The 17,627-nt window shown below is 55.3% G+C and overlaps 3 pseudogenes; all 3 read left to right on the top strand.

Annotated features, from left to right (window-relative positions):
• The first annotated feature begins 79 nt into the window (after positions 1-79).
• Positions 80-6,010, top strand: LOC133053635 (testis-specific Y-encoded protein 1-like; annotated as a pseudogene).
• Positions 6,011-6,939: 929 nt separating this feature from the next.
• On the top strand, positions 6,940-9,798 carry LOC133053634 (testis-specific Y-encoded protein 1-like; annotated as a pseudogene).
• Positions 9,799-13,967: 4,169 nt separating this feature from the next.
• On the top strand, positions 13,968-14,603 carry LOC133053632 (testis-specific Y-encoded protein 1-like; annotated as a pseudogene).
• The last annotated feature ends 3,024 nt before the right edge of the window (positions 14,604-17,627 follow it).

Genomic DNA, 17,627 nt, shown 5'->3' with positions numbered 1-17,627 from the left:
GAGTGTCCCGGGCCTCAGGACCTTCTTAGCTGGGAGCTCGGGTGCTCATGGGGCAGTGGCCAGGGGGCCTGCCTTCGCGATGTCGTGCACGGCTGGGACTTTGCAGCCACCAGGTGGCACAGCAGGCGAAGAGGTGACTGTCTACGTGGTGGAGGAGGTGGAGGACAGCAGGGGGGCCCTGGTGGGCCGAGATGAGGCAGGGATCGGGCAGGTGTGCCAGCTGCTGGCGGAAGACGTCATGGAGGAGGTGGAGGTAGTGGCAGATGAACAGCGGGATCAGGAGTCCTCCCAGGAGCTGGAGCAGAAGACGGTGGAGGAGCAGGGCCTGGAAAGACCTGGAGGCCCGAGTGAGGGGCCGGCGTAAAATGCGCTACAGGCACTGACTGCCCTGAATTTGGAAGTGAGCTCCCTGCATGAGGAAAACCGCCGGGCCTCTGTTCGCTTCATGCACATGAACCATCTGAGGAGGTAGCGTCACTTGGCTCAGAGAAGCGCCATCCTTCAGGGCATCCATGGCTTCTGGGCCAAAGCTGTATCCTTCCTGCTGCTCCTAGGTGTTTGCCTATTGGGAAGAGGAGGAGGAGGTGGAGCAGAAACAGGAGCATGTGCAGAAGTGGGGTGGTGGTGCGGGTGTGTGTCCAGGATAGAGGTAGGGTGCTGCAGGCCGCTGACGGAAGTGTGGTCCTGGGCATTGGCAGGTTCCAAAGGCACAGCCGAGGAGTATCTGGTCAGAGCCACACCTGGAAGTTTCACAGCCATGACTCGGGGTTTCCCCTTCAGGCCTGCATCTGAGGAGGATCAGTACCCAGGGCCTCTAGGTCAGGATGACCAGAGAGAGTACACTAGAGCAGCATCTGCAGACATTTATTGTTGTAAATGTGGATGATCCCTGGAAATAGCTGAGACATGAGAGTCGCACATGCGTGCACACACACACCCACACAAACACACACACACCCAGAGATACCAACAAATTTAGAACCACATAGAAACACACACACACCCCAGTTTCTTTCAGATATGGTAGTCACAAGGACTGCAAGTCCTAACCATGTTACCAGTGACATGCTACTACCAAGCAAACACGGGCCAGGAGGCGGGCAGGAGAGGTGAGAAATAGCCCCTGCTTTTGGTTTGCAGACCACCTGAGATGCAGAACAGGACAGGGAACCCAGAACCACGAGCAGGTCTGATTGTATGGCAGGGCCTGAAGATGTAAGTCGTGACCGGGCAAGCGCGATGCCCAGCATCCTTGCAGATGCCTCTTCCAGTGTCCTTCTCCTGGCCAGACTAGGGCTGTTGGCCTTGGCACTTCGTGGCCCAGCATGTGGCCTGAATGTCTCCTTGACACAAAGCAGACTATGAACCACCCTCAAGTGTCAATCATAATCAGCGCCCAGGATGAAGATTTTCTTAGGTACATGATCGACTTCAAGGTCAGTGAGGGAGGCTGAGGATGGGTGGGTATGGCACTTGACAGGGAGGTGGGGGATGGTGTTATCCATGGGCCTGTACTGTGACACTTTGCAGAGGCGTCATGGAGGCTGTTAAGGCCCGCCTGGGAGGCAAGCAGAGGTCCCTCGATGCTTGCACCTTTCCCCTCCTCCCTGTGCTGGCAGATGCAGGTGCGGAGGCAAGCACGGTCCCGCTGCAAGCTGATCTTCTAATTTCGGAACAACCCGTACTTCTGGAGCTCAGTGATTGTTAAGGAATATTACCTTGATATCACTGGTAAACGTAGCTCCCAGGGTGGTGAGTGTGGGTACGTAAGGGGGCCTGGGTGGGGGTGTGGGTGGATGCTTCAGCTGCCGCATCCACCCCTGTCTCCACTGTCTTTCTACAGGGTATAGGGCATGTTGTTCCACACCAGTCCACTGGTCCTGGGGTTTTGAACGGGGAGCACCCAGCTGCAGGCTGGACACCAGGAGCCTGAACTTTCTCAATTGGCTGTCAGGCCACAACTGCCCACCATCGGACAGGATTGCTGAGGTGCGTTTGGTTTAGGCCAGCGCACATTTTGCGATTGATGTTGGAGCTCTTGGCTTCTCACAGGAGGGTTAGGGGCCTGGTCAGCCCTGGGCTGACCTTGCTCTTATTGCCTTCATATCATGGGCCAGGACGTTTGGGACGATCCCCTGAAGTACTAACGGAGGGAGGAAATTTGTGCCACGAGGGGGAGGTGACAGAAACACAGGTGGTGAGATGGTCTGCAGCGGGGCACTGAGGGGATATCCGTGTAGAGGCAGGGGCACTGTCCTTTCCCAGAATGAAATCTTCAGGCTCATGCAAGCTGGCTGGGGAGCCTGGGTTTTGCTCATGCATGTGGCAGGTGATGGGCTGAGACTGGAGGCTTGGGGATTCGGTGTGGCCGTGAGTGAAGGAAGTCTCCCTCCAAGCATCTGTGGTTGCAATGCCAGAATTCTCAGTGATTCTGCTCGAGGCAGGGTGAATGACGTCTGTTTTTCAGAATCAACCTTCGGTCATTCGCGCTAACCCGGCCTTCTGCTGCTCAGAGAGTTTGAGATTGTCTGGGTCCTTCCCTCACACCACTGCTCCTGGGATGGCCTATGACTGGAACGGCATGCTCCATGGGCTGCCGGTGCACTTAGGTGCTGACTTTGGGGTCGTCTGTGAATTTCCACATCCACCACTCTCCGTCTCACCGCCACCACGCAGGCCACGCTGGGACCGGTTTCAGGCCGGCTTGGGAAAATACGGAAGAGCTGGGGGACAAGGTGGACAGGGGGCCCCAGTGGAAGGACATGGTGCCTACTGAGGCCATTTCCCCATTGCTGGGCACAGGCATCTTCAGCTACTGAGAGAGCTGTGTTCTCTGTTTGTGTTTGTGTCCCCATGCTGAGAATGTGTGTGTGTATACACTCGGGGATTTGTGTCACTTGTGTTTATGTGGATCTGTGTGTGTGTGTGTGAGTGTGTGTGTTTCTGGCTCAGGGCAGACGCACATATGAAGTTGTCAGGAGAGGAACTGCCAAGCGACGGGAAGAGGAGGCACGAGGCGTCACCAGACTGAAGGTGATTGGTCGACCTATCTCTGCAGTGATCCTGTCCAGGGTGGGAAAGAGGAAAGGATGGCCAGTGATAATTCAGACCATGGCTCCCATGTGCGCAATTACGACATAAAGGAATACACATTCACATTTTCTACCGTGTTATTTTGTGTATTTGGACCAGGTGGAGGGTTTGGTGGTCAGAGGATTTGCCCAGGGCAAATCAGGTGGCGTGGGGATTTGAAGCCACTGCCTGTGGACCCCTGAGTCTGTGGCAGAGTGGGCCAGCTGATGGAAATGTTGGACGTGGCTATGATAGGACCCGGGGTGGTGAGGAGGTTAAGGTCCTGTAGAGAAGGGCAGAGACCCGAAGGAGGACGAGACACAGAGAGCCTGCTGCCCTGGAGCCTTGTTCCACACACGTGAGAAGGATAAACTGGAGAAATCCTTGCCCCTACTGCTGAGAATCAGCCCATCAGTCAGCACGCTCCCTCCCGAAGGAGCACACACTGGCACGATCGAACACTACATGTCACATGTGCTGACGTAGGCTGTCTGTGTGAAACCCCAGGCAATGTAGCAGGCACAGGGTGTGAGCGTGGCATGCCACCAGGCACTTGCAACCTCCATGGCAGTGCAGAAAAGCGAGGAGAGCACATGTGGTGTTTACATGTGTGTTAGTCTGCCAGCGTGTGCCTGTGAGGCAGGGAAGTGGGAGGACGCAAGGATGGTGGGCTGGCTGCTTGTCCCAAGGGACCCTGGGACAGTGGGAGACAAGGAGGGCCCTGGGGTCGCACAGAACCTGCGTAGTTTCCGTGGTCCTGCCAAAAGGTACCTCATGGTTCGTGTGAACCCCCTGATGTGAATCCCTTCCCACCTCTAGGGTCTTGCCCCTGGCTCTAAGGCCAGAGTGGCAAAGGTGACAGTCTGACCTTGAGGGTGGATTCTGGCAGTCTCGCTGGATCAGAATCTCCGATTTTGTCTTAGGGGATCTGCACCAGGCGACACTCAGAGGGAACCTACTTTCCAGGTGACCGTTTTCCATATACCTGGGCACAACTGGGGACTGCCTTCCTTGGCGCATGGGCTACGTAGTCAAGCAGGGATGCCTGTCTTTCCAGAATCCTACCTGGGCCTAGTGAGAGCAACTGAAATCAAGGCCTTAGATTTATCAAATGATTGAGGTGTTGGGTGGTATCAAGCCCTCTGTGTGCACTTGAGATAGAAATGGTAATTTCTGCCCAAACGGGGCATGAACCGTTGGCCTAAAAGGTCCAGTTTCCCAGGGTATCATCTGTTCGGGGACTCCATGAGTCTGGGTAGTAGTAAACGGAAGGGACTAGTTCTCGGGATGCCACCTTTCCTTTCTGGTCTCAGATCCCATGCTTTGTACTGGAAGAGAACCTGTAGATGCATGTGCACCTTCTTCACGACATTGTATCTGTCCCAGGCCTGCCACGGTCTCTTGGGGCTGTTGGAGCCTAGGGCATCTCATTGGCCTTTTCCAGCTACAGGGAGGGAGCGCTGGGGGCACAGGTAGACAGGTGCACACAGAAAGCTCCAGAGATAGGGAGGACAGGGGCCCTCAGCCAGGATGCAGTGGGCCCTAAGGGATATAGGCCTGCAATGGGACACAGACTTGACAAGGCATGATGTAGAGAGGTGCACATCGAGACAGCAGTTCTCCAAGTCGGCTGAGCCCAAAGGCTCTTGTTTTCTGGTTCCCTGAAGGAAAGCACAGGTAATGGAATCATGCCAACATGACTGGTACTGTGAACCTGCCCAAGTTATGGGAGACTGTGGAACACAGGCACAAGTCACTCAGCTGTCCACACTGAGCACTTCCAGGCCTGCCAGACGCTCTGCAGGTCCGTCCCTGTCATGAGCAATGCCATGATCTTGTTAACATTGAGCACAAGTCACAGAGATACAAGTGCGAGCTGACAGGAACAACGAGCAAGTGAAGGAAAATAACATGGACAAACAATGTCGGGTGCTTACCAAAATCCATGTTCCTGGACATAAAAGCCTGTACTTCCGCACATGTGTAAGTCTCCTCTCAGGCATGTCAGGTTGGACATGAGGACATGTGTGCATATTCGTGGGCAGAAGCGCCTACCAGTTCACTTGTGATGGTGAACAATCGGAACACACTTAGCTAGGTGACACAAGAAAGGACAGCAGAAACATGAACGGAACATAGGCTCTGGCCAGCAGAAGCAGTGAAGCCAGGGAATCATGCCCTATGATCTCACTGAGTTAGCAAGTTCTGCATGGAAATAGACGCCTGCAGCCCGGAACTCTGGCAGAAAGGAGAGGCAGGAGGAAATCACCTGGGCATGATCGTTGAGTGCGGAGGAGCCAAGACACAGATTGGGCTGTAGTCCCAGGCACAGAAGCTGCGGTGGGTGAGCCAACAGCCCTTTGGACAAACAGCTATGAGGGCCTTGGCATCCTTCTTAATGTTGGGCATTCTTCCTATCTCCTTGCCAGGAGCATGAGCACGCCTTGCCTTTTGTGTAAAGTTTCAGAGATACAGCAGCACTGGAGGATAAGCACCTGCTACCTGCAGAATCATTGAGAGTGAGACATCTCTCTTTGTACCCTTTGCAGAACACAGATACCGCCTATGAGAACTATAGGAAGGAAGGCTTAGATTGGTCGTCTTCCTGGTACCAGCCACACAGGTTTGGGCCACTTGGTAGGCTGGGATGTGTTCTCACCTGGAGAACAAACCTCTTTGAAAGGGCCTGCATAGGGTAAACGGGCCATCCTGTAGGCCTCCGGTACTGATGTGTCGTGGAACTCAACATGCTGGTGTCCTTAGTCTCTCACTGGTAGGCATTCCAGCAAGGTTCCGGGACTTCCGTCATGCCAGCAGACCATGACCCGTTTCTCCCGCAGTGCACGGTGTGGCCATGCCGCCAGAGCCCTGTGCAGCATTCAGGTCTGCCCAGCGACGGAGGGAGGGTCGCCCGTCCCCTTCTGTGCTCCAGCAGTAACCACCCACCGTGTGCTTTCCAGTTTGAGAGAGCACTCTCCGACCCTGTGGCCCAGAACAGTCTCATCTGCCATGGGTGCGACTCATTGAGGAGGAGAAGGGCTTGACTTCACTCCAAGGTGAAGCGTCTCTTCTGAGCGCTGGTGTCCGGAGAATGGCAGAGGACCACAGCAACACTTAGAGAGTCGGAGACACAAAGACAGCATTCCCTGGTGCACAAACAGCAGGATCACCAGAATCAGTGATAGGCGAGAAGCAGAGACAAAGAGGGAGATCTCTGCCCTATGGATCTGGTGCCCTAAAGAGTGGAGGTCAAGTGTTGCAAAGGTTAGGGTTTGTACACACTCCTCTACCATCCAGACAGCAGCAGGATCCTGTCCCAGGAAGGAAAATATCCAACCAATTTGCACCCCTGCCTTTCCTTTAGTTACTCAAGGAGAGCTTCCAGGGATGGGCAGTCCCATGGGACACAGCAGTGTGCTGTTTGGATTGCAGAGCGAGAGCACATGGCTTGAAATTTCAGAGGCCAATTCAATGCCAGCACCTGCAGTCAGGCCAGATGCAATAGCCATGCCCTCCCTGAAGCCGAGTGGTGCCAAGTGGAGGCGCGGGAGCCCAGGAAGCCAGGAAGCCACCCTCTGGGCTAAGGGAGTTTCCCTCAGGGTTCCGCCCACTACCCTCTCTGCCATTGGTCTCGATTTGACCCAGCAGCCTGAGGCTGTCTCACAGTCTAGGGGTCCTGCGTGTTGGGCTGATCTCCATGAACCCTGTCGTGAACTCTCGAGAACCTATTTCTTCAGGGTCAGGCCACCAACCACACACCAGGCCCCACTTCCTGACCATTCCGCTCTCATCCCGCCCCAAAGAGCTAGCGAGACACACCCGGTTACATCAGCTGGGCTGCCATTGCACACCACTTGCTTTGCTATTATGTCCGGTCCCTTCACGTCTACCCCAGTTCAGGGTCACAACCATGTCCCAGAGGGGCATGAGAGGCGGACGGAGCAAGGGAGGAGCGTCCCGGGACTCCGGACCTTCTTAGCTGGGAGCCCGGGTGCTCAGGGGCCAGTGGCCAAGGGGTCTGCCTTCGCGATGTCGTGCACGGCTGGGACTTTGCAGCCACCAGGTGGCACAGCAGGCGAAGAGGTGACCGTCTATGTGGTGGAGGCGGTGGAGGACAGCAGGGGGGTCCTGGTGGACCGAGATGAGGCAGGGATCGGGCAGGTGTGCCAGCTGCTGGCGGAAGACGTCATGGAGGAGGTGGAGGTAGTGGCAGATGAACAGCGGATCAGGAGTCCTCCCAGGAGCTGGAGCAGAAGACGGTGGAGGAGCAGGGCCTGGAAAGACCTGGAGGACCAAGTGAGCGGCCGGCGTAAAATGCGCTACAGGCACTGACTGCCCTGAATTTGGAAGTGAGCTCCCTGCATGAGGAAAACCGCCAGGCCTCTGTTCGCTTCATACACATGAACCATCTGAGGAGGAAGCGTCACTTGGCTCAGAGAAGCGCCATCCTTCAGGGCATCCATGGCTTCTGGGCCAAAGCTGTATCCTTCCTGCTGCTCCTAGGTGTTTGCCTATTGGGAAGAGGAGGAGGAGGTGGAGCAGAAACAGGAGCATGTGCAGAAGTGGGGTGGTGGTGCGGGTGAGTGGCCAGGATAGAGGTAGGGTGCTGCAGGCTGCTGACGGAAGTGTGGTCCTGGGCATTGGCAGGTTCCAAAGGCACAGCCGAGGAGTATCTGGTCAGAGCCACACCTGGAAGTTTCACAGCCATGACTCGGGGTTTCCCCTTCAGGCCTGCATCTGAGGAGGATCAGTACCCAGGGCCTCTAGGTCAGGATGACCAGAGAGAGTACACTAGAGCAGCATCTGCAGACATTTATTGTTGTAAATGTGGATGATCCCTGGAAATAGCTGAGACATGAGAGTCGCACATGCGTGCACACACACACCCACACAAACACACACACACCCAGAGATACCAACAAATTTAGAACCACATAGAAACACACACACACCCCAGTTTCTTTCAGATATGGTAGTCACAAGGACTGCAAGTCCTAACCATGTTACCAGTGACATGCTACTACCAAGCAAACACGGGCCAGGAGGCGGGCAGGAGAGGTGAGAAATAGCCCCTGCTTTTGGTTTGCAGACCACCTGAGATGCAGAACAGCACAGGGAACCCAGAACCACGAGCAGGTCTGATTGTATGGCAGGGCCTGAAGATGTAAGTCTTGACCGGGCAAGCGCAAGTGCCCAGCATCCTTGCAGATGCCTCTTCCAGTGTCCTTCTCCTGGCCAGACTAGGGCTGTTGACCTTGGCACTTCGTGGCCCGGCATGTGGCCTGAATGTCTCCTTGACACAAAGCCGACTATGAACCACCCTCAAGTGTCAATCATAATCAGCGCCCAGGATGAAGATTTTCTTAGGTACATGATCGACTTCAAGGTCAGTGAGGGAGGCTGAGGATGGGTGGGTATGGCACTTGACAGGGAGGTGGGGGATGGTGTTATCCATGGGCCTGTACTGTGAGACTTTGCAGAGGCGTCATAGAGGCTGTTAAGGCCCGCCTAGGAGGCAAGCAGAGGCCCCTCGATGCTTGCACCTTTCCCCTCCTCCCTGTGCTGGCAGATGCAGGTACGGAGGCAAGCACGGTCCCCTGAAAGCTGATCTTCAAAATTCGGAACAACCCGTACTTCTGGAGCACGGTGATTGGTAAGGAATATTACTTTGATATCACTGGTAAACGGGGCTCCCAGAGTGGTGAGTGTGGGTACGTAAAGGGGCCTGGGTGGGGGTGTGGGTGGATGCTTCAGCTGCCGCATCCACCCCTGTCTCCACTGTCTTTCTACAGGGTATACGGCATGTCGTTCCACACCAGTCCACTGGTCCTGGGGTTTTGAACGGGGAGCACCCAGCCACAGGCTGGACACCAGGAGCCTGAACTTTCTCAATTGGCTGTCAGGCCACAACTGCCCAGCATCGGACAGGATTGCTGAGGTGCGTTCGGTTTGGGCCAGCGCACAGTTTGCGATTGATGTTGGAGCTCTTGGCTTCTCACGGGAGGGTTAGGGGCCTGGTCAGCCCTGGGCTCACCTTGCTCTTATTGCCTTCATATCATGGGCCAGGACGTTTGGGACGATCCCCTGAAGTACTAACCGAGGAAGGAAATTTGTGGCACGAGGGGGAGGAGACAGAAACACAGGTGGTGAGATGGTCTGCTGCGGGGCCCTGAGGGGACATCCGTGTAGAGGCAGGGGCACTGTCCTTTCCCAGAATGAAATCTTCAGGCTCATCCAAGCTGGCTGGGGAGCCTGGGTTTGGCTCATGCACGTGGCAGGTGATGGGCTGAGACTGGAGTCTTGGGGACTCGGTGTGGCCGTGAGTGAAGGAAGTCTCCCTCCAAGCATCTGTGGTTGCAATGCCAGAATCCTCAGTGATTCTGCTCGAGGCAGGGTGAATGACGTCTGTTTTTCAGAATCAACCTTCGGTCAATCGCGCTAACCCCGGCCTTCTGCTGCTCAGAGAGTTTGAGATTGCCTGGGTCCTTCCCTCCCACCACTGTACCTGGGATAGCCTATGACTGGAACGGCATGCTCCATGGGCTGCCGGTGCACTTAGGTGCTGACTTTGGGGTCGTCTGTTAATTTCCATATCCACCACTCACCGTCTCACCGCCACCATGCAGGCCACGCTGGGACCGGCTTCAGGCCGGCTTGGGAAAATACGGAAGAGCTGGGGGACAAGGTGGACAGGGGGCCCCAATGGAAGGACATGGTGCCTACTGAGGCCATTTCCCATATTGCTGGGCACAGGCATCTTCGGCTACTGAGAGAGCTGTGTTCTCTGTTTGTGTTTGTGTCCCCATGCTGAGAATGTGTGTGTATATACACTCGGGGTTTTGTGTCACCTGTGTTTATGTGGATCTGTGTGTGCATGTGTGAGTGTGAGTGTTTCTGGCTCAGGGCAGACGCACATATGAAGGTGTCAGGAGAGGTGCTGCCAACTGACGAGAAGAGGAGGCACGAGGCCTCACCAGACTGAGGGTCATTGGTCCACCTATCTCTGCAGTGATCCTGTCCAGGGTGGGAAAGAGGAAAGGATGGCCAGTGATAATTCAGACCATGGCTCCCATGTGCGCAATTAGAACATAAAGGAATACACATTCACATTTTCTACCGTGTTATTTTGTGTATTTAGAGCAGGTGGAGGGTTGGGTGGTCAGAGGATTTGCCCAGGGCAAATCAGGTGGCGTGGGGATTTGAAACCACTGCCTGTGGACCCCTGAGTCTGATGCAGAGTGGGCCAGCTGATGGAAATGTTGGACATGGCTATGATAGGACCCGGGGTGGTGAGGAGGTTAAGGTCCTGTAGAGAAGGGCAGGGACTCAAAGGAGGACGAGACACAGAGAGCCTGCTGGCCTGGAGCCTTTTTCTCCACACGTGAGAAGGATACACAGGAGAGGTCCTGGGCCCGTGCTACTGAAGAGCAGCCTGACAGGCAGCACGCTGCCTCCCAAAGGAGCACACACTGTCACGATCGAACACTACCTGTCATCTGTGCTGACGTAGGCTGTCCGTGCGAAACCCCAGGCATCGTAGCAGACAGAGGGTGTGAGAGTGGCATGCCACCAGGCATTTGCAACCTCCATGGCAGTATAGAAAGGCGAGGATAGCACATGTGTGGGCTGTATGTGTATGTCCCTCTGCCGGCGTTTGCCTGTGAGGCAGGGAAGTGGGAGGAAGCAAGGATGGTGGGCTGGCTGCTTGTCCCAAGGGAACCTGGGACAGTGGGAGACAAGGAGGGCCCTGGAGTCCGCACAGAGCCGGCTTGTTTTCCTTGCTCCTGCCAAAAAGTACCTCATGGTTCGTGTGAACCTCCTGACGTGAATCCCTTCCCTGCTCTAGGATCTTGCCCCTGGCTGTAAGGCCAAAGTGGCAAAGGTGACAGTCTGACCTTGAGGGTGGATTCTGGCAGTCTCGCTGGAGCAGAATCTCTGATTTGATCTTGGGGATCTGCACCAGGCGACACTCAGAGGGACCTTACATTCCAGATGATCGTTTTCCATGTCCCTGGGCACAACTGGGGACTGCCTTCCTTGGCGCATGGGCTAGGTAGGCAAGCAGGGATACCTGTCTTTCTAGAATCCTACCTGGGCCTAGTGAGAGCAACTGAAATCAAGGCCTGGCATTTATCAAATGATTGAGGCCTTCGGTGGGATCAAGCCCTCTGGGTGTACTTGAGATAGAAATGGTGCTTTCTGCCCAAACAGGGCATGAGCCGTGTGCCTAAAGGGCCAGTTTCCCAGGACATCATCTGTTCAGGGACTCCGTGGGTCTGGGTAGTAGTAAACTGAAGGGACTAGTTCTAGGGATGCCACCTTCCCTTTCTGGTCTCAGATCCCATGCCTTGCCCTGGAAGAGACCCTGTAGATGCATGTGCACATTCTTCACGACATTGTATCTGTCCCAGTCTTGCCACGGTCTCTTGGGGCTGTTGGAGCCTTGGGCATCCCATTGGCCTTTGCCAGCTACAGGGAAAGGAACACTGGGGGCACAGATAGACAGGTGCACACAAAAAGCTCCAGAGATAGGGAGAACAGGGGACCTCAACCAGAATGCTGTGGGCCCTAAGGGATATAGGCATGCAATGGAGCACAGACTTGACAAGGCATGATGTAGAGAGGTGCACATCGAGACAGCAGTTCTCCAAGTCGGCTGAGCCCAAAGGCCCTTGTTTTCTGGTTCCCTGAAGGAAAGCACAGGTAATGGAATCATGCCAACATGACTGGTACTGTGAACCTGCCAAGGTTATGGGAGACTGTGGAACACAGGCACAAGTCACTCAGCTGTCCACACCAAGCACTTCCAGGCCTGCCAGATGCTCTGCAGTTCCGTCCCTGTCATGAGCAATGCCATGATCTTGTTAACATTGAGCACAAGTGACAGAGCTAGAAGTGCGAGCTGACAGGATCAACGAGCAAGTGAAGGAAAATAACATGGACAAAGAATGTCGGGTGCTTACCAAAATCCATGTTCCTGGACAAAAAAGCCTGTACTTCCGCACATGTGTAAGTCTGCTCTCAGGGATGTGAGTGTGGCCATGTGGACATGTGTGCATATTCGTGCACAGAATCGCCTACCAGTACATTTGTGAGGGTGAACATTCAGAAGACACCTAGCTAGGTAAAGCAAGAAAGGACAGCGGAAACATGAAGGGAACATAGACTCTTGCCAGCAGAAGCAGTGAAGCCAGGGAATCATGCCCTATGATCTCACTGAGTTAGCAAGTTCTACATGGAAATAGACGCGTGCAGCCCGGACCTCTGGCAGAAAGGAGAGGCAGGAGGACATCACCTGGGCGTCATCAGTGAATGCAGAGGAGCCGAGACACAGATTGGGCTGTAATCCCAGGTACACAAGCTGTGGTGGGTGAGCCAACAGCCCTTTGGACAAACAGCTAGGAGGGCTTTGGCATCCTTCTTAAGTGCTGGGCATTCTTTCCATGTCCTGGCCAGGAGCACGAGCACCCCTTGCCTTTTGTGTAAGGTTTCAGAGATACAGCAGCACTGGGGCATAAGCACCTGCTACCTGCAGAATCATCGAGTGTGAGACATCTCTCTTTGTACACTGTGCAGAACACAGATACCGCCTATGAGGACTATAGGAAGGATGGCTTAGGTTGGTCGTCTTGCTGGTACCAGTCAGACAGGTTTGGGCCACTTGGTAGGCTGGGATGTCTTCTCACCTGGAGAACAGAAACTCTTTGAAAGGGACTGCATAGGGTAAACAGGCCATCCTGTAGGCCTCCGGCACTGGTGTGTCATGGAACTCAAATCTCTGGTGTCCTTAGCCTCTCACTGGCAGGTATTCCAGCAAGGTTCAGGGAGTTCCGTCATGCCAGCAGACCGTGACCCGTTTCTCCCTCAGCGCAAGGTGTGGCCGTGTCACCAGAGTCCTGTGCAGCGTTCATGTCTGCCCAGCGAGGGAGGGAGGGTCGCCCGTCCCCTTCTGCGATTCAGCAGTGACCACCCACTGTGGGCTTTCCAGTTTGAGGGAGCACTCTCCCACCCTGTGGCCCAGAACAGTCTCATCTGCCATGGGTGCGACTCACTGAGGAAGAGAAGGGCTTGCCTTCACTCCAATGTTAAGCGTCTCTTCTGAACGCTGGTGTCCGGAGAAATGCAGAGGACCACAGCACCACTTAGAGAGTCGGAGACACACAGGCAGCATTCCCTGGTGCACACACAGCAGGATCGCCAGAATCAGTGATAGGCGAGAAGCACAGACAAAGAGAGAGGTCTCTGACCTATGGCTCTGGTGCCCCTGAAGAATGGAGGTCAAGTGTTTCAAACGTTGGGGTTTGTGTACACTCCCCTACCATCCAGACAACAGCAGGGTCCTATCCCAGGGAGGAAAGTATCCAGCCACTTTGCGCCCCTGCCTAACCTTTAGATACTCAGGGAGAGCTCCCAGGGATGGGTGGTCCCATGGGATACAGCAGTGTGCTGTTTGGATTGCAGAGCGAGAAAACATGGCTTGAAATTCCAGAGGCCAGTTCAATGCCAGCGCCTGCAGGAACGCCAGATGCAATAGCCCTGCCCTCCCTGAATCCGAGTGTGGCCACGTGGGGGCGCTCGAGCCCAGGAAGCGAGGAAGCAGCCCTCTGGTCTAGGGGCTTTTCCCTCAGGGTGCCGCCCACTACCCTCTCTGCCATTGGTCTCGATTTGACCAAGCAGCCTGAGCCTGTCTCACAGCCTAGGGGTCCCGCGTGTTGGGCTGATCTCCGAGCACCCTCTCCTGGCCTCTCCGGAACCCGTTTCTTCAGCCTCAGGCCACCCGCAAACACCAGGTCCCACCACCTGACCATTCCGCTCTCACCCCGCCCTAAAGAGCTAGCCAGCCACACCTGGTCACCTCAGCCGTGCTGCCATGGCGCACCACTTGCTGTGCTATTATGTCCGGTCCCTTCGCATCTGCCCCAGCTCGGGGTCACAGCCATGTCCCAGAGGAGCGTGAGAGGCGGCCAGAAGAAGCTGGGAGCGTCCCGGGACTCCGGACCTTCTTAGCTGGAAGCCCGGGTGCTCAGGGGGCAGTGGCCAGGGGCCTGCCATCGCGATGCCGTGCACGGCTGGGGCTTTGCAGCCACCAGGTGGCACAGCAGGCGAAGAGGTCACCCTCTACATGGTGGAGGCGGTGGGGCACGGGGGGGGGGACCCTGGTGGACGGAGACGAGGCGGGGATCAGGTGAGTGTGCCAGCTGCTGGTGGAAGGAGTTATGGAGGAGGTGGAGTTTGTGGCAGATGAGGAGCGGAATCAGGGGTCCTCCCAGGAGCTGAAGGAGAAAACGGTGGAGGAGCAGGGCTTGGAAAGACTTGGAGGCCCGAGTGAGTGGCCGGCGCCAAATGCACTACAGGCACTGACCGCCCTGCAGTTGGAAGTGAGCTCCCTGCATGAGGAAAACCGCCGGGCCTCTGTTCACGTCATGCGCATGAACAATCTGAGGAGGAAGCGTCACTTGCCTTGGAGAAGCGCCATCCTCCAGAGCATCTCTGGCTTCTTGGCCAAGGTGTATCCTTCCTGCTGCAACTAGCTGTTTGCCTGTCAGGAAGAAGAGGAGGAAGTGAAGCAGAAGCAGGAGCATGTGCAGGAGTCGGGGGTGCAGGTGTGTGGCGAGGGCACAGGAAGGGTGCTGCAGGCCGCTGAAGGAAGTGTGCTCCTGGGCATTGGCAGGTTCCAACAGCACAGCCGAGGAGTATCTGGTCAGAGCCACACCTGGAAGTTTCACATCCATGACTCGGGGTTTCCCGTTCAGGCCTGCATCTGAGGAGGATCAGTACCCAGGTCTCTAGGTCAGGATGACCAGAGAGAGTACACTAGAGCAGCAACTGCAGACATTTATTGTTGTAAATGTGGATGATCCCCAGAAATAGCTGAGACATGGGAATCTCGTTCGCACACACACACACACACACACACACAAACATACACACACACCATACACATCCAGAGATACACACACATTCAGACACACATAGAAACACACACACACCCCAGTTTCCTTCAAATTCGGTAATCACAAGGACTGTAAGTCCTAACCATGTTACCAGGGACATGCCACTACCCAGCAAACACGGGCCAGGAGGCGGGCAAAAGAAGTGAGAAATCGCCCCTCCTGTTGGGTTGCAGACAACCTGTGGTGCAAAACAGCAAAGGGAACCCAGAGACATGAGCAGGTCTGATGGTATGTCAGGGCCTGAAGATGTGAGTCGTGACCGGGCAAGCACGAGTGCCCAGCATCCTTGCAAATGATTCTTCCAGTGTCCTTCTCCTGGCCAGACTAGGGCTGTTGCCCCTGCCTCTTCTTGGCTCGGCCTGTGGCCTTAATGTCTCCTTGACCCAAAGCAGACTATGAACCACCCTCAAGTGTCAATCATAATCAGCGCTCAGGAAGATTTTCTTAGGTACATGATCGAATTCAAGGTCAGTGAGGGAGGCTGAGGATGGGTGGGTATTACACTTGACAGGGAGGTGGGGGATGGTGTTATCCATGGGCTTGTACTGTGCGATTTTGCAGAGGCGTCATGGAGGCTGTTAAGGCCCGCCTGGGAGGCAAGCAGAGGCCCCTCGATGCTTGCACCTTTTCCCTTCAACCTGTGCTGGCAGGTGCAGGTTAGGACCCCTCCACAGTCCGGCTGCAAGCTGATCTTCCCCTTCGGGACAATCCATACTTTTGGAGCATGGTGATTGTTCAGGAATATTACCTTGACATCACTGGTAAACGTGGCTCCCAGGGTGTTGAGTGTGGGTACGCAAGGGGGCCGAGGTGGGGGTGTGGGTGGATGCTTCAGCTGCCGCATCCGCACCTGTCTCCCCTGTCTTTCTACAGGGTATATGGAACGTCGTTCCACACCAGTCTACTGGTTCTGGGACTTTGAAAGGGTAGCACCCAGCCGCAGGCTGGACACCAAGAGCCTGAAATTTCTCAATTGGCTGCCAGGCCACCACTGCCCAGATTCAAACAGGATTGCTGAGGTGAGTTTGGTTTGGGCCTGCGCACAGTTGGTGATTGATGTTGGAGCTCTTGGCTTCTCACTGGAGGGTTAGGGGCCTGGTCAGCCCCGTGCTGGCCTTGCTCTTATTGCCATCAGATTTTTGGCCAGGACGTGTGGGACGATCCCCTGAAGTACTACCGCAGGGAGGCATTTGTGCCATGAGAGGTAGTTGATAGAAACACAGGTGGTGAGGGGATGTACAGGGGGGCCCTGAGGGGACATCCATGTAGAGGCTGGGGCACTGTCCTTTCCCAGATGGGGATCCTCAGGCTCATGCAAGCTGGCTGCGGAGCCTGGGATTGGGTCATGCACGTAACGGGTGACGTGCTGAGACTGGAGGCTTGGGAACTCTGTGTGGCCGTGAGTGAAGGAAGTCTCCCTCCAAGCAGCTGTGGTTGCAATGCCAGAATCCTCGGTGATTCTGCTCGAGGCAGGGTGAATGATGTCTGTTTGTCAGAATCATTCTTCTGTCATTCGCGCTATCTCCAGCCTTCTGTTGTTCAGAAAGTTTGAGATTTTCTGGGTCCTTGCCTCCCGTCACTGCTCCTGGGGTAGCCTATGACTGGAAGGGCGTCCTCTCTGGGATTCCAGTGCACTTAGGTGCTGACTTTGGGGTCATCTGTGAATTTCCACATCCACCACTCGCCGTCTCACCCTCACCACGCAGACCAGGCTGGGACTGGCTTCAGGCCAGCTTGGGAAAATACGGAAGAGCTGCGGGACAAGGTGGACAGGGGGACCCAAGGCAAGGACATGGTGCCTACTGATGCCATTTCCCAGATTGCTGGGCACGGGCGTCTTCAGCTATTGAGAGAGCTGTGTTCCCTGTTTTTGTTTGTGTCCCCATGCTGAGCATATGTGTGTATATACACACGTGATCTTGTGTCACCTCTGTTAATATGGGACTGTGTGTGTGTGTGTATTTCTGGCTCAGGGCAGACACAAAGATGAAGGTGTCAGGGGAGAAACTGCCAAGCGATGAGAAGAGGAGGCACGAGGCGTCACCAGACTGAGGAACACTGGTCGAAGTTTCAGTGCACTGATCGTGTCCAGGGTGGGAAGGAGGAAAGGATGGCCAGGGATTATTCAGAGCATGGTTCCCATGTGTGCAACTAGACCAAAAAAGAAAACACGTCACATTTTCTGCCGTGTTATTTGGTGTATTTGGACCAGATCGAGGGTTGGGTGGTCAAAGGATTCACCCAGGGCAAATCAGGTGGGGTGGGGCTTTGAAACCACTGCCTGTGGACCCCTGAGCCTGTGGCAGAGTGGGCCAGCCGATGGAAGTGTTGGACGTGGCTATGGCAGGACCCGGGGTGGTGAGGAGGTTAAGGTCCTGTAGAGAAGGGCAGAGACCCGAAGGAGGAGGAGGCACAGAGAGCCTGCTGCTTTGGAGCCCTGTTCCACACATGTGAGAAGGATACACAGGAGAAGTCCTGGGCCCGTGCTACCGAGGATCAGCCCGTTAGGCAGTACGCTCCCTCCTGAAGAAGCACACACAGGCACGATCAAACAGTAAATGTCAGCTGTGCTGAGGTAGGCTGTCCGTGTAAAGCCCCAGG

Source organism: Dama dama, chromosome Y (genome assembly GCF_033118175.1).
Source record: "Dama dama isolate Ldn47 chromosome Y, ASM3311817v1, whole genome shotgun sequence".
Classification (NCBI taxonomy): domain Eukaryota; kingdom Metazoa; phylum Chordata; class Mammalia; order Artiodactyla; family Cervidae; genus Dama; species Dama dama.
The sequence above is the reverse complement of the archived record's forward strand: the minus strand, read 5'-3'. Positions and strand labels throughout refer to the sequence as shown.